Source organism: Tyto alba, unplaced genomic scaffold (assembly GCF_018691265.1).
Source record: "Tyto alba isolate M040663 unplaced genomic scaffold, T.alba_DEE_v4.0 Super-Scaffold_14, whole genome shotgun sequence".
Lineage (NCBI taxonomy): Eukaryota > Metazoa > Chordata > Aves > Strigiformes > Tytonidae > Tyto > Tyto alba.
In genome coordinates this window covers 30,718,817-30,735,147 of record NW_024881276.1, presented here as the reverse complement: position 1 = coordinate 30,735,147, position 16,331 = coordinate 30,718,817, and the positions used below count along the sequence as shown (strand labels likewise).

Here is a 16,331-nt window from a genome sequence, read left to right as displayed (position 1 = left end):
CCAAAACGACACGAGCACTCACAGAAACAGTTTCACCAGCAAACCTGAAAGCCGCTGACTTCCAACAGAGGTTTATAGTACTACCTGGTAGCAGCAGGATGGCAACCTCCTGTGAGTCCCTAGCACTCCACAAAGTACACCTCTATATACACCTTCGTTCCCAACCCACAAGAGAACTAATCGGGGGGATTTCTGTATATCGCTTGGAGGCCAGGATCAAAAGGTGACAGAGGTATGCTAAGATAGGATAGTATTGACAAATGCTACTGGTGCATTTTGGTTTGAAAAGCTTCAGAATTACAGGAAATTGTTCAGACTCCATTTATTAAGAAAATAAGAAACTGAGAAGCATGACCAGGAAACACTGTTTAAAAGTTGGCTCTTTTTCGTAGTTAGCAGGCAAGGAAAGGAGGTGCAGAACAAGAGCAGGAGGAAAGCGTGAAGCAACTGGAAGCGTCTTCTCTGAATTGCAGTCTGAAGTCTTTGGCTTTCTTTTGATACTAGTAAACTTGAAAGAAAATACAGAGTCTACAAATCTTGTTCCAAACTACTATTTGGAAGAAGGCCACAGCTCGTTACAGGCAAAGCAGGCAGAGAATATATGGTTTGTGATACTCAAACAATGGCTCTGCTCCTTTGAGCCCACTCCGTAATGTTTACAAACCAGTGGCAAGAGTGACAGACAATACATACATCGGTATACATCCATGGTGTTATACACACACCTTTGGAAGACCTGCACGAAGGTCTGACCCGAGTCTACAACTTCTAACGCTACTGCCACTTCACCTTGTCTTTATACTTGCACAGATGTGTTTCTGAATGCTCAGAGATGCGTAATTTCTCTGAATGATCCCTAACACTAAGAGTTCACATACAGATTAACTGCTTAAGCAAGCTCAAGCGCAGAGACCTGGTCTCTTTTACTGGCAAAAGCCTTGTCCTCTGAAAATCGTAACTGTTCTAGAACTGCTGATTAATTTCCCTCATTCGTACTTTTCCTCTTATTTCTTATGAGGCTTTTCAGTATTTGTCTGCTAGTTGAAAGTTAAAGCCTGATTTGTGATTAAACACAACATTTGGGAGGAGGACTCCAATGCTGCCTGCTGTCACTGTTCCAACTGTAAGCAGCTCTGGGAGATAGCAGTGTATCAGGGCAGATACTTCTCTGTGTAAGTCTGCCCAACCTCACCCCCCCACCCCCACCCCCGCAAAAAACGTGATTAATACACAGTGAGATAACTACACAGTATGTGTAGTGGTGGGTATGTATTCAAGTGGCAATAGGGCAGCAGCAAGGAGAACATAGAAATATGTTGCAGAGCAATAAAATAATTCAGTTTCATCAGTTGCATTAATTGCACAAAAGCTGTAATCAGAGATTGCATGCTTAAGTATGTCAAGAATGCTGCACTCAGTAACTTGAAGAAATGACATTTCTAGCTTGGCCCACTTCCCCCCACTGTAGCTACACTCTATCTGCTGATAAGGGAACTCTTTAAACTTAAATGACCATGTTCCACATTTCGGGGTTCTGCAAAAACCAGCTGAGCTATTTGGAGGCCAGCCAAGGTCAGGCCAGCTGAAGTCGGGCAGCACAAAGGGTGTGAGCATCGATCTTCTCACCCATTTCAATAGCACAGTCAGTTGGCAGGGAAAGGGAGACTCTTATATCAGCCATGGATAAAAGTCCTGGAGAGACCCCTGCAAAAGCAGAATAAAAAGCACAGAATATCTGAGGTCTCCTGTGCTCTTCCCATTAGGTGATCCAACAGCATGAGTGTTCCAGAGCCTCTCCAAGGAGATATCTCATCTTCTTCACTCTCCACCCCACTCTCAGCATGGATCTCTGGCTGGTACTTAAAGCAGGTATCTCCTGGGACATCATCTTGCAGGACACAAGTGAAGAAGCTCTAAAATCCACAGAAAAAAAGCACAACCCCATCGTTGGCAAGGAAGGGTTAATCAAGGATGTCCATCTATCACTGGGCTTTGGAGTGAAAGATCCTAATGACTTGGATTGCTGAGGCCATGAGAGCGCTAAACAGGTTCCAAGACACCTCCTTGCTCCAGAAACCTCCTCAAAAATGACACTGCCAGATGATGCAGAAGGGCAGAGAGCAAAGAGGTGGGAGCCCCCACTGTACATGATCTAGAACAGGGAAAAAGAGGGGCAGACTTCCAAGTGGTTGCATATTTCTGCAGTAGCAACACTTGAGAAATTATTAATTGCAGGCAGCATACAGATGCACAGTTCAGAAGCAGGATGCACTACAGCACTCAGAGACACCCATGTCAGAAGCAGGGTGCTGCAAGCAGAGGATGAGTGCTGCAGAACAAGTAGTAGCCCCTTACAAGCAGGAGCCTTCTTGGTGGCAGCTCAGTGCCTAAGACCTCCAGGCAGTATCAGGAGAATCAGGAAGGACTAGTCCAAAGTACATTGTGGAGAGGTCCAAGCTTTGCAAAATGTTTTATTAAACTGTTTCCCTCCCTTCAATCAGCCTTCAGTAGAGCCAAAAAGGGATAAATTGTCCCAGTGTACTAGCAAGGAGTGACTGCAGACAGTGGTAGGAAGCACCAAACTGCAAGAGAAGTTTTCCCCTCTATGTCAAAGCTTCTGAGGAACATCACTGATGAACTAAGGAAAAAGTGGCTCTGCACAAGCGGAGATCCTGCTGAAGTTGTGCTCCATGGACTGCCAGTGACCTCCATTTCTTTTTTCTCTCGTTAAGCAAAGTACAGCAAAGCCTTTCAGGCAACCTCAGAAACTGCGCATCATTCCTCAGCAGGAGATTTAGCCAAGGAATTGACTTTAGATGAATTAAAAACACCCTTGATTTTAACCAGAGCTCTGGTACCTGCTTAAAGCTGACCATCATGCTTATAGATTTTGCTACCGAGGAGTGAATGGTGAAACATCTTTACTTGAACAGGCACAGAAAGCTGTGGAAACTGCTGCTAACTAGCACTCCAGTGCAGGTGGGCAGTCAGAGGTCCTGCAAGATAGTAAAGAAATGTGCCAAAGGAAATGAGGAAATGTAGGTGGCTGTATACAGCCTAGCACCTTTCAAATCATCACACCCAAACTTCATTAATTAAAATAAGAACGTGCACTGGCCACAGCACACCTTCACTGAATAAGTCACTGATTAAGAGCAGAGCTTGCTTTAAGTAAAGGATGGCAAGATCTCTGATGCAGCTTTATTAAACACAGTGTCTCCAGGCTGGGCTTTCAGTCAAAATTGATGTATTTAGGTGCTGCTATAGCTTTGGCTGTAAGTTCCAATGTCATCTGAGCCATCCCTTCCCCACCAAGATGAAAGGTATGTGCATTGTTGGCCAACAGCACCCTTAGGCAGCCACCTGCCCCCCATCCCTGTCCTTCCCCACCCCACTTAAATAAATGACTCCACATCAGGGCTGCAACATCCTGGCCACGCATTCCCACCTCCAGACAGCCACCAGCCCTCTTCTAGCCCCCCCAGCTCACAAAACACAGCTGGGCAAAACACCACATTTTTATTTTCTGGTCATTTTGGCTCGCTGAATTTGCTTGCTGTGCAAGGGGGAAAGCGCCTGTGCTGCTGCAAGGAGGGGAGCAGAAACACGTGGCCCTGATTAAAAGGATACCTCAAGCTCAAAGCCATGCCTCCACCACTCGGCAGTGGAGCATGACAAGGAAACAGGGCCAGATTACAGCTAACCAGGCAAACTACACACGGTTTACGTACTGGATCAGTACCTTGGTCTGATTCATGACCACCCGGGTGATGCAGGCGTGTGACAGGGCAGGATGCTCTAAGCTGGAAGTGCCAAAGACTTGCCCTTACAAAACCCAAGTCATACACAAGCACAAAAATGTCACACACAATACCCTACTTCCCCCCTCAAAAAAAAAAAAAAAAAAAAAAAAAAAAAGTTAATTTTTGGGTTTGTCTTAAAAGATGCAACAGCCTTCAGAGCAGCAGCCCCTTTGACATTAGTCAATATTTGATATGATGGAATGGGAAAAAAGGGAAGAGAATGGAGACCTTTCACATTTTTCTTTTTTTTTTTTTTTTTAAGATGCACTGTCAGTCTATATCCTCAATAATGTCTGTGCATCTTTTTATAGCATAAATGTCAGCCTTGCAGTGGATTGGAATCTCGGGATTACAACGCTGGCAGAATTAACTTATAAGACATAAAAACTATAACATTTCATTATCCATTGTAAGCTGCATCTGCTTTCACTCTAGAGAAACTGGAAATATCATCCAATTTCACTGTCATTTTCTGTTAACTGACTTCTGCCATGTACTCACATACTGGTGCATTCAGTTTGATGATATATCAGTCTTCTAGTTTCATTCTCCTTTCTCTACAATGCTGACATTTCTTTAAATCAATTTTTTTGTTCTGTTTTTGTCTCTATAAAGGTACCACACTATATAACCACTCAGTTGAAAAAAAACAAAATCTTACCCTGGAACAAACAAAACTGATCGTATTTGTCAAGCTGAAACAAGCAGAAGGAACCTGACATCTGAAATAAGGGTAGAAGGCAACATGGAGGTAGGAAAACCTCAAACACAACAAGCCAGACTTCAACTCACTTATAGGCACGCTAGGATCTATGGTCAATAGTGAGGCACTAAAGAACAGAATCTGTTCCCTTCTGTGGTTTAAACTCCCTGTATTTTTCCTTCCCACTATTAGGCTGGCTGCAAATTCAAAGATTTGCATAAGCCACAGATTTTGTCTGTCTCTTTGAAAGGTCAAAAATTAGAAGCAGCACAAACATACACATGACAAATAGGCCAGCTGGCAGCAATTTGGAGTGACCACATGGAGGAAGTGTGGAGAAGAATAAGGGCAGGAGAGGAGCCTTTAAAAGCCTGGGTCATACATATATTGCAAGTTACAGGGTGCCTCAGGGGAATGTTTTTATTTAATCAGTTTTGTATCTTTGCAAAGATTAGTGACCAACTATCCAGATTTAGTGCTGTCATGTTTCTATAAACATTTCTGAATATACTCTCTTTGATAAAACATGCAGCTGCAGACATGATTTTTCATATAAACATTTCACTATGTATTACATTGCATATTTCAAAGAAGGCTTAACATTTTTATTTCTAAGAGGCCATTTGTTCTCCTCTGCAGGCTATGGAGCAGTGCCTTAGGACAGAGAAAGGAAGGGACAAGTAAGCAGAGCAGAAGGAGGTTGGCCAGGAGCTGCAAGCAGCTGCAACAGTAAAAGTCTTTACCAAAACCACTCTGGTCATTACTCACATGAGAGCGTTACGGAAGTAAGTAGGAAGGTAGGAAAACATTTGTTGTCCCGCGTAGCTTCTGGAATGGAAGAGAAAGATTAACAGGTCAACTTCAAAGATCAAGCCAGATGCACACAGATGGTGTTAATCTGCATGACCCTCATTACCTGCAACAGACCTCTGCCAAACTACGGCAGCCAAAGAGCTGGCCAGATTTTTATTACTAACATCACCTCAACCTATTAATGCAGGGGGGAAAATAATTCAAATCCAAATTGCTTCTCACTATTTGTTGCTCTTTATACTTGCCAGAGCTGCAAAACCCAATTAAGTAGGTTTCCCTTTGGTTTGCAGTTGGTCAGCTCCAGGTGCTCAGGGCTGCAGTATCTGGGGCTGCCAGCCCTGCAGGGAACATTTACTTGCTTAAAAGCAACTCCTTCCACTGGACTTGGCCTTAGCTAATTGTACCATTTCTATTGATCTTGAGTTTTATAAAAAGCTTGGCTCCGATTGCATGCTGTCAGCAAAATTATGCTTGGGGGCCAAATTTGGTTTAGTCTGGATCTCCCAAACCAATAAACAGGAAGCACTGACATAGGTTTAAGGTAGTAAACCAGAATGCATTTTAAAAATAAATCTCTAGAACTCTTGTCCAACTAAAGTACTAAGAGGTGACTTTTCCCCAGCAAATATCATCACTGCATGCTGTTGGAAAAGAGAGTTGATTGATGACCCCCTGAGCATCATGCAACTGAGATTTTCTACAGCCCTTCTTCCTGGCCAACCATCTTTACATCACCTCAAAACACAGGTCTGTGAGAAGGAGAGCTTGCTGACAGCTCATTTAAAATGGTTGTTTTCCCACAATGAGAAAAAGGGAAGAGCAGAGCTTCCCGTTGCCATTTGACCCACCACAACACACTGAGCCCTTTCAAAACCCTCGCAGGCTCAAAGTGCTGTAGATGATGTAACATCATCAGGCATCTGCCAGATAAATAAGCGAGCTCCGACGTGCCTCCCTCCAAACCTGCAAAGCAATTTCCATCCCAGTACAGGAACTCGTACCGGGGTTTAATGCTCCCTTCAATATATGCCCTTCCACAAAGGAAATCTGTGCCCGCTGCTACAGGAACACGCTTAATCCCTGTAAGCAGATGTCAGCCTCCAAAGCTGAGAAAATGACTTTGTTCTTTAGGATCAGGGAATTTAAAATGCAAGAAGTTGAAATGCCCTGATGAATTTGGTAACTTAAACCCCCAAGAGGAAGCACCTGCTTTCTGAATAGCCACCCAATCAAAAGCCCGACACTGTTTTATGCATCTATAATTCAACATGAATGGTCTGTTGCTAGTTGACAATATATCAGCTACGGTCAAAGAGCAATGCAGCTAAAAAAGAGAGGAGGGAGCTGCCAAGAGCAAATGGCCCAAATCCCACAGCACTGCTCCACACAGCAGCTCTCAGGTGAAAACCTCCAAGCCCGGGTTGCTCTGCAAGGATCGACCAAACTCCGCACAAGCTCCATCAACCACCCTGGAGGGACACTGGTTCACCACAGTGGTAGATTTGGGGTCTGGATCCACGTCTCAGATGCACAGCTACACCTCCCCTCTCCCAGCAACCCACTCACAGAAATAAAAGCATCTCCCGTCACTATATGGCAGGGAAAGTAAGGCTCCAGTATGCTGCAGGTATGATAAGGCATCTTCCCATTTATTCATACCAGCACTGGCAGGAATGGGGAGGGGAAAACAAAACCAAAAAACACAAAATGGGGATTTTCATCAAAAAGTAAACAGGAACAAAAGCCAAGAACACAGAGAAATGATCAGCTTGCCTGCAGGATTAGCAACCACAACAACAAAAAGCAAGAAACTCTAGCAATCTCCTTAGCCAAACCAGAAATAAAGCTGGCAGGCTTCTCACTGCAGCCTGCTTGACACCATGACACCTAGGGAGAAGGTCGGCGAGGCTGGAGCAGGGCCCTCATCAAGCATTAGTCAGCAGCCTTAAATATTCAACCCAGCTCCTGACCCACCTTCACGTCGGCTAAGAGAGGCTCCCGCCAGTTGCTGGGCCTGGACAAAGTCATTCGGCCATTTACCAAAAGGTCTTCTTTACCTTCTGTTGGCTGTCGCTTTCTCTCAGCACAGCTGGGTTTTCAAGAAAGAAACACTTTCCCTGTAAACAGGCAGAAGCTCTGCTAAAAATAGGGTGTCCCCACACATCTTGGGGAGCAAGGAGGACCTGGCAGGAGGGAGACTGTGTCTATAAGGAGGTTCAGGTGGGACCGGCAGTAGATCAGCAACCCTTCTGGGAAATTTCATCTACGTTACTACAGGTGCACGAAGGATATCAGTTTGGAAGTCTTAAAACACGCTGGCGTGAATCCTAACGACGGGCAGAACTGTTGCTCCACTATGATTAAAATCTGCGCCGATACCCAGGGCCGGGCCAGGCACTTCCCCCGTTTCCCACCACCCCCGGAGGGGTGCGGAAAGCCCCGAGGAGAGGCTGTGCTGGCCTCGGGCCAGCGCTCAGGTCGGCAGCCGCTTCCAAGAGCTCCCATCGCCACGAGCTCAGTGCAGACCAGCTCCTCTTGAACGCTCATGCCAAACACCGGCAGCCCTCATGGAGCACGTGTGCCAAAATCCTTCTCCCACCCCACAAAAGCCAGCTCCTGCCCCACCACAGACACCTGCCCCCAAAGCAGCTCTGACATGAGGCACTTCCCTCCCTCGCCTGGCTAGTGGCTGAAGGGCACAAGTGACAGACACACGGACCATGGGCCAGACCGAGCCCAGACCAGACCTTGACCCATCCAGGCCAGCAAGTCCTCAGGAGAAGCAGACCCCAGGTTTCCCAAACTAGAAAGCAACAGCAACAAAAAGCCTGCCCCTCTTCCCCATCCTCAAACCCTTCTTGCAACAAAACCAGAGTTGGAGCGAGCCCTCGTTTTGTGCCCACAGCCAGCAGCCCCATACCAAAGCAAACATGCTGCAGGCAAGGCAGGAGGTGTCTGGAATTAAACACTGAATCAAAACACTCACGTGCAGAGAGTACAAGTTAAGATTAGGCAGACAACCTCAGTTCTGACATTTTCTAAATTTAGCTTGCTTCAAACTGTAGCTTCAATAATATGTATTTAACATAGAGGTTGGGACGCGCATAATTTTTCACGTGTCTTTTGAAAGGTCCGCAGAAAAACAAGTGAAAATGTTTTTAAAAAGTTTTAAGTTTTTCCATGTAAATTAACCAAAGTTTGGCTAGAAGAGCTACAAACAGTTTCCTTAGCTTTGTATGTTATGTAAGAAAAATCTAGGATACCTGATTATATTGAGGTCAGAGCGCTCCTGTTTTCTACATCCAGGACTCCCCTCAACCAGAGCTCCAGCCTCTTACAGAAACATTTTTTCTTACCTGCAGAGGCCTTCTCTTTCACTGTTCTAGAAGCTCACAGTGAAGCCTAAGCATCCGCAAAAACTACTGTAAATCCCCAGTCCTTTTTTTTCTGATTTAAGAATGGTTGCAACATTATGGTATCATCATATAGTACTTATCCTTGAAAACATGTAACTTCAATTCAGCAATCTTATTACATATGCTCCCAGCAACTGTATGGAGGAGATTTAGCTCTTAGCTCTCCATTGCTTTCTCTCTCTCCGTGCTTGCCAGTGAAGAAATTATCTCAGGCTATAGACAGGTCACGTCCAAATGTTTCTCCTATCTTGATGCAAATCTGGGAAAAAAAGCAACCATCACGTAGCTTGCACTACCCCGTCAAGTTTCCTAGCCCAGCTTTTACTTGCCAACCCTCTGAAGTGCAGTGGAAAGAGCCGGTTACGCCATCTCCCTCACGTCCCATCTCTAAGCGATGCTATCAAAAAGACAACTTGCGCAATCAAGGGGTCCGTTCAATCCCCTCCCAAGGACCACAGGGCAGAGGAAACCCATGTCATGCTCATAAGAATAGGGGTCACTTCAGAAGTGACGGCAGTACGAGTCTAACAAGCTAAAGGGCAAAGAGTCTGTCTCGAGCAGAGCAGTCAGAAGGGGAACTCCCAAGAGCAGAGATGGCAAAAGGACAAAAGGAGGGGAAAACAAGAAACATGGACACATGCCCTAAAACTTGCAGCTGGGGTGGTAGGGTAAAACCGCATCAGCATACCATGCTGCTGGCAGGGGGAAATCACCCCATCCTGCTCCCTTCTGCCTCGGGTCCCCCCAGACCACACGTACATTCTTACCTCACGGGCACTGCCGGCTGCCCGTGGCCCTTTCCGTGCCCAACACTGCTCATGCCAACTCACTGCTTTTGTCATCGAGCTGTCTCCATCTCTCAGCAACACATTCACCTCGTGCATAAAAAAAATTTAAAGATGAAACACTTCTGTTCCATTTATTCCAAGTGCACTGTTCCTAAAGGCCATGATACATGTATGCACTTCTAGAATCATTATCTCCTACGTCTAATACTGAAACCCTGTTTTAATGATGTTTTGCCATTCACCTGCCAGGGATATCTTCTTTCTTTCACTGTGGTACCCCTTCTGTACTCTTGCCCAAGACCTGTCTCTTACCTCATCCCATTTTTTCCTCATATCACACCTCCAACACATTCTTGACAGCTCATAGTTTAGTCACTATTAGCAAGTCTAAACCCTGGCTATGCAACGTTTGCCAGCAAGACAGCTCTATCTCCGTGAGAACATCAGCCCGGCTCCCTAAATACGCAGCTCTCAGCAGGTCTGATGCTGAAGAGCAGGGACAGCCCACGGAGCCGGCAGCGCTCTCGAGAAACTTGCCCTTTATGTACAAGTATTAGTGTAACAGTGGCACTTAAAGGTGCTTTTGACTCATCTTGCAGCAGCTCTACTTGAGGAGTGCTAACAGAGGCAAGGAAGGATTAAGACAAATGAGATCTGCAAGGTGGTTTTGTCTGCACTGATCACCCCACCAACTAAATATTGACAGTAATACTAGAACTGAAGGGCAGGAAATGTCACTCAGAGTACACTTTCACTATTAGTTCAAACCAAGACCATGAAAGGGATAGCACGACCCAGGGCTCCACATTCCCACTGGCTCCTTCATGCCACTCAAGCATGGCTGCACCCACATGTCAGGTCAAATCAAGCTGTCCAAAAACACATCTGATGAATCCAGGTCATTTTTCAGCCACATGGCCTGGGAGTGCTGGTACTGACACAAGCAAGGCAGTAGGAACACAGGACCCAGCAAAGGAAGAGGCAGGATAATACTGTCCCTTTCAACTGCAACTCAGTCCTGGAGTATTAAAGAAAAAAAAAAAAAAAAAAAAAGTCACTCAGATGCTCAAGAAAATAATTTTTTATTTATTTTTTTTCCTGAAAAGTAAGCCAAGATAAACAGGGAGCAGGCTGCAGTCAGCCCCTGCCATGCTCCCTCAACACCACCAACGCTGCTCAGAACAGTTTCGTCTGTGTTTTTCCCAACCAGCCTCTAAGGCAGATTGCTGGACTGGCTTCAGCACCTGTGGGGAACATCCAATCTCATCCTGCAAGCACAGCATCCCACTCCACAACGAGCCATTTCTATTAACCAAGCCAGAGTTTCACTAATGACATTGCCCTACCAAAAAATTATTAAATACTAATTAAAAAAAAAAAGTGGCTACCAGGTGCCTAGGAATCATTCCAGCCTATTCTGCTGTGCTGCACCTTCTCTCCACCCTTGTAGAACTGTGAACGCCTTTAATGGTGCTGTTTTGCTCTGTCCCCACAGCTGGACCCCGAGGTGTGCCTTTCGCAGCCCCTCACCCCTGACCCACCGCTTCCGACATCCATTTCTCATCCTTTTCCTCTTCCTCTCTCTCTCTTATCTGGCGCATTCCCACCAGTCTACAAACCCAGCCTTTGTCTTCTCCTCCAAGCAGCACTGATCCCCCTGCCCTCTCCCCACCCCTGCTCCCTCCGGTCACCCGGGGCTTTTAACTGCACTGTGGTATTCAAACACTGTAAAGTTTAGGAACGTATAAAAAGGGGGGGAAAAAAAAAATAGCTGTTGTGTGTATGCCAAGCGGTTTTATTTAAAACACAGCTTATACCTGAATGCAGACACCAGCCTTTCTCCCCTTGCCTGGCTGCCGGCCACGTGCCACTGTTGTGCCCGCTTTCCTCGTGCCCTGCTCCACATCTCCCCCAAGGTGCCAGCTCCTCGCCGCCTGCCTCCCTCATGGCTCCCACCAGCCATCACCCTTCCCAGCGTCATTCCTCCAGCAGCCACATGCCTACACGGCCCCGGCTCCAAGAGGGCTCCCACACAGTACCGTGCCACAGGCACTGGGCAACGAGACAGCGACAGCAGCAGCCATAAACCTTTTCTCTGGATTCCTGCCTTGTTACCACATCGGAACGGCAGCTCTGCCAGCCAGCTCTGGCGTTGCCACAGGCACGCCGTGCACGCCAAACTGAGCACGCGTTTCCAGCACAGAAGTAACACGGTGCCGGAGGGGCTCACCCAAGGGCACAGCAGACTGTCACCGCGGCGAAAGGAGCTGAACACCTGAAGAGATATGCCACGACTTGAGCTGCAGCATCGCAGGCCTTGGGGAGAAAGTACGTGATATGCCGTGATCGCCGTCATGCAGGAGACCGGACTGGACGGGGGTCTTCGCCTCCGGTTTCTGTTCTGCAGGCGATTCTCCAGAGCAAGCACAGCCCTTGCAGAGATGCCTCCTGGCTGAGCAAGATCATCTATGCTCACAGCGACATGAAGTTGCTTTCACGAGTACCTCTGGAAGAATCCTCTCTCAAAGGAGATTCCCAAGGATTCCTGGGCAAAGAGCCGCAGGTGCAGATGATCATCACCAGGTGCAGACGATCACCACCGCTGTTCTGTCCTCAAGTTTCTATGAATCTTCATATCACATAGATCAAAGAGGGCAACCTCCCTTCTGCTTGCATTTCCAGCTTTGCCTTCAAATCAGCCTCTCTGATGTTACTCCTTCTCTTTCATTACTGCTCTTTTTGTCTCCTGGTCCTGTCCATGGCTCTGGCCTTCTATTATGCTGTTTGCTACATTGCCAATATTTTCTCTGTGCTCACCCAGCCTTTCTCTTCCTTCAGACTCACTCTTTGCATCAGTTTCTCCAAAGATACCTTCTTACAGTCCATGTTATTGCTTTCTTTGCGATAGGGCTGCGAGATTTGAGTTTTTACAGGACTGAGCACATCCTTTCCAGACCAATGTGGCAAATAAATCCTCTCAGAACATGTGCAATGGCATCAAACAAGATGGCAATATGCATGATGTTCCTGCACCGGATCACTGTTTGTACACACACACACACACACGCGCACTTGTAAATGCTTTTTGAGAGGGAGGTGGGACCAGAGAGTTCTTCTAACCTACACAATTCTACAATTCTGTCACCTTTTTGCAAACAGAATAATAAAGACTAGAACTTGAAATGGCAGTGTTCACTTGACAGCGTACAGCAGAGGTCATCTTCCCAGCTCTGCTGTAGTGCCACAGTGTGACCTCTGCTGTGACGTTTTACTTCTCAAAAAATCACAATCCGTTCCCATTAACGCAGATAGGACATCCAAGGTCTTCTTCTGCAATGCATCTAGTAATCTACCAATGAAAATCATGATGTAAGTAAGCAGATAATTACAACTGCTTAAGACCGGAGGAACATCACTACAGTATATTTTTATTTTATCACCTGAAAAAAATTGTAAATATAAACCAACAGTGAAAGTCCTCACTGCTCAAAAAATATTTCATGCTTTCCCTTCAGTCCTCTCTGATAGGGTAAGGAGGGTTGGCTAATGTAAATATGCTATTTCAACGAGGTGGTTTTGACAGCCATTTTGACATCCTCCTGAAGAGACTGGAGCTAGTCATGACTAGTGCACAAATGGGAGATGGGCACGTGGGCTGGAGGCTGAGCCCCTCTGTCCCATCCCAGCACACGGCCCCAGGAGCAGAAGGACCAACTGCAGCTACCAGGTCCACCAGCACCATGGCAGTACCGAGCACCATGGCTACCCCTCGGCACCAGGAAGACAAGGGTGTCGTTACCAAGCAGACCTGGCAAACAAAATTCAGGAACCCTTCCTGGCACAGACCGAGATGTAGTTAAGGACAAGTTGCCCTCAAGTCCACTTTCCTGTAGAAAGCAAATGTTACCATGGTAGAGACCTGCAGGCCCTGTCCTGTTTCAGGCCTGAAATTGTCCATGCCTTCCACCAGCATTTTCCAAAAGGACAATTTTGCCGCTAGAAAGTGGGATATTATTCAGTTAGCACCAGTAAGAGAGAGAGAGATGATGTTTAGTTTGATAATGCGACTGTCAGTGGGATTTTGAAATGTCACTCCCACACCTAGCAGATGTAGTTGGTTCATTCCTCGTTTTAGAAAAATGTACTGAAGTTCCTTTTGTAATTGATGCAAAATGTTTCACAAGGCTGAAGCTTTATTTTGAAAAAAAAGCTCTCATTCCCTTTCAATGGAAACGCATTTTAATTAATTCTCTTGAACATATTTAAACTGTTCTATCCTTTTTAAAGATGCTTTTTCAGGGACAAGCCATCTCCTTCAGTAAAACCCATATGGCACCCAGCTGAACTAAAAATGCCCAAAACCAACACAGCGGAGCAAGCTGATGTTTCAAGAAGGTGGAGCCTCCACCTATCATCATTCTTGGCCCTGACTCTGCCAAAACTTACATCTGTGAATAACTCTGGAAGGATAACCAAGACAAATGTTTGCATAATAGGAGCTTGAAAGTGTAACCTGTTTTTAAACAAGCATGCAAGACAAATCACAACTGGAATGACTATAAAAAACAAGTGAGAGGAGACACCAAAAACCTGTGGGAGAAAGATGATATAAGTTCCAATTAGTTTTGGTATCTTATCATACAAGTGAGCTCACCTAATGATCTGAGTACCAAAACTAATCTATTAGATAATCTTTTTTTTTTTTTTTTTTTTTCTGGCATCCATTTTCAACTCATAAAAAAATTGTCCCAAGAAGCCTTAAGCACCACAAACCCATCTGCACTCTTCACATCCTCTCTACCCCTTCAAAATTCTTCCTCCTCTTCGGCCAAATGCACCTGGAAGAAAAGGAAAACTATACAAAGCAACCCCAAATCTACTGTATCTTGACTCCAGGATATATGAAAATGTGGATGTGGAAAGAAAATTTATTCTGGAGTTAACACTTCATTCAGAAATAAATATTTGATTTTTATCCTGCAGCAACTAAATCTCCTCTATCTGAAAGTCCTGACATTGAATTTAATGAAAATTGGACCAAGCTGCTAAGAAAACTGCTGTGACATTTTCTAAGGGCCCAGATCTATATACTCATATGATGGTCTTTAACTTCATCAGCTAAACATACTGGATTTGTTTCTTAAGGTTGGAACAACATTATTTACCCTCTGTTCCATCATGCAAAGTTTAAAAGTGAACTCAGTTGGTTTTGGTATTTGTCCTAAAACTAAGGCAATGATCACTTTATCATCAGCATGAAATTCAGCTTGTTTTTAAAACTCACCACAGTACTGTAAATTGATCTTCTGCTTTCACAGGAGGGGTTGGTTGAATTTTCTTCTTTGAGAAAACTGGCTATATAGAAATATTGCCTATACATATTTATATATATCTCCCCATGAAACCGTTGCTAACATTTGGTTGGAGAAAGGAAGACAAGCATACCCTGTTCCAAATTCTGTGCAGTTGTTATCCTCCATTACACAAACACTTGGCAGGCTTCCATTGTAAAATTTATGCACTAAAATTAGCTCTCACAATTGCAATCAATTGCAACAATCAAGGGTAAGTAATTCAAAAAAAAAAAAAAAAAAGGTGGTGAGCATGGAAGACAATGTTTACAGAACTGCAGTGGTTCCTCTATTTATTTGTAATTATGTCCAATACAGTCTTTCTATCCATCGTTCATAAGGTTGCAAGCACGCAACCCATAAACACAGTAACTTCTCATCAAGAATCATCCTTCTGCAATGACCCAGAACATTTCCTTGTCATTTCACTTTTGGCACACTCTCTCCTTGGGGAAGGATGCTGGGAAGAGACCCTAGAAACTCTCCAGTGAAGAAGATGGCCACCTCCATCTCCCCACATCCCAGCTTTACTCAGCACCTCTCAGGCTGCTTCATGTACATGTGCACGCACCTTCTTTTCCTTGCCCTTCACTCTGAAGACAAGCGACCTGGGCTATCCTCCCCACCCTTCCTCGCCCAGGACCCATCTGCGTGGTGCTGACGGAGGGGACAGCGCAGCTCCGCAGGACCCCCCAGAGCTCAGGGACAGCCTGGCCCTGACTCTGTAGATTCTTCCCAGGGCTGACTCCCACCTCTGGCACTGGCTGTTGAGTAGCAGAGCACAGGGGTTTTCCAGGAGGGGTGGGAAGGGTTGGGTCCCCAGAGCAGCACTGGGGCTGCCTGTCACCGTAACAACTTGCAGAGCAGGGACATGCACATCACCGCTTTGAAAACGTGAGCCTTATTTTCTCGCTACGGTGTGGGGAGGGGGTAAGGGTTAAAAACCTTCTTAGCAACCAACAGCAAAGCATCAGCAACACTTCTCAAAAAGATTTTCACGACCATGAAATGACTTCAAGACAATTACACAGAGACTTGGTTGACATGTATTTTTTTTTTATCATCCTCTTTGATGCAGATGGTATATACTGCATATGGTATGGTGCCAGAGCAGAACTCAAAGTTCCAGGCAGCTTTGTACAGATTTTTTTCCCCCTTGAAACAACAACTCACAAAACTAGTAATAAATGTTATATTGTTTGGAAGCAGATAATATATATAAACTTCTGGAAACTAAACACGTATGGCAAGAATATGCTAGAGAACACAGAATACTGTAGAGAATAGAAATAACGAAAAAACCCTCTCTGTGTAATTCAGTGTAAATATTACATCTGATTGTCTCTTCTCTACCACATGCATACAAGCAAACCAATGTCTGTCACCCCACTTTAATCTGAGCAGTCCTTCATCTTCTATATTAACAATCTATGTATGTAACTTCTGTACCCCGAGAA

At 45.3% G+C, this 16,331-nt stretch overlaps 1 protein-coding gene across 6 annotated transcripts in view; it reads right to left on the bottom strand.

Annotated features, from left to right (window-relative positions):
* TIAM1 (TIAM Rac1 associated GEF 1) overlaps window positions 1–16,331 on the bottom strand; it is a 188,683-nt gene that overhangs the window by 126,991 nt on the left and 45,361 nt on the right. For 4 of the 6 annotated variants that reach the window (XM_042788618.1, XM_042788619.1, XM_042788623.1 and 1 more), the window contains one exon: window positions 5,275–5,334. The exons of 1 other annotated variant lie outside the window; for it this stretch is intronic. The gene's annotated coding sequence lies outside the window, so the exon portion shown is untranslated. Of the gene's footprint in view, window positions 1–5,274; window positions 5,335–7,293; window positions 7,331–16,331 lie in introns of those variants that run through there. One more of the 6 variants, XM_033011299.2, reaches the window with a different exon arrangement.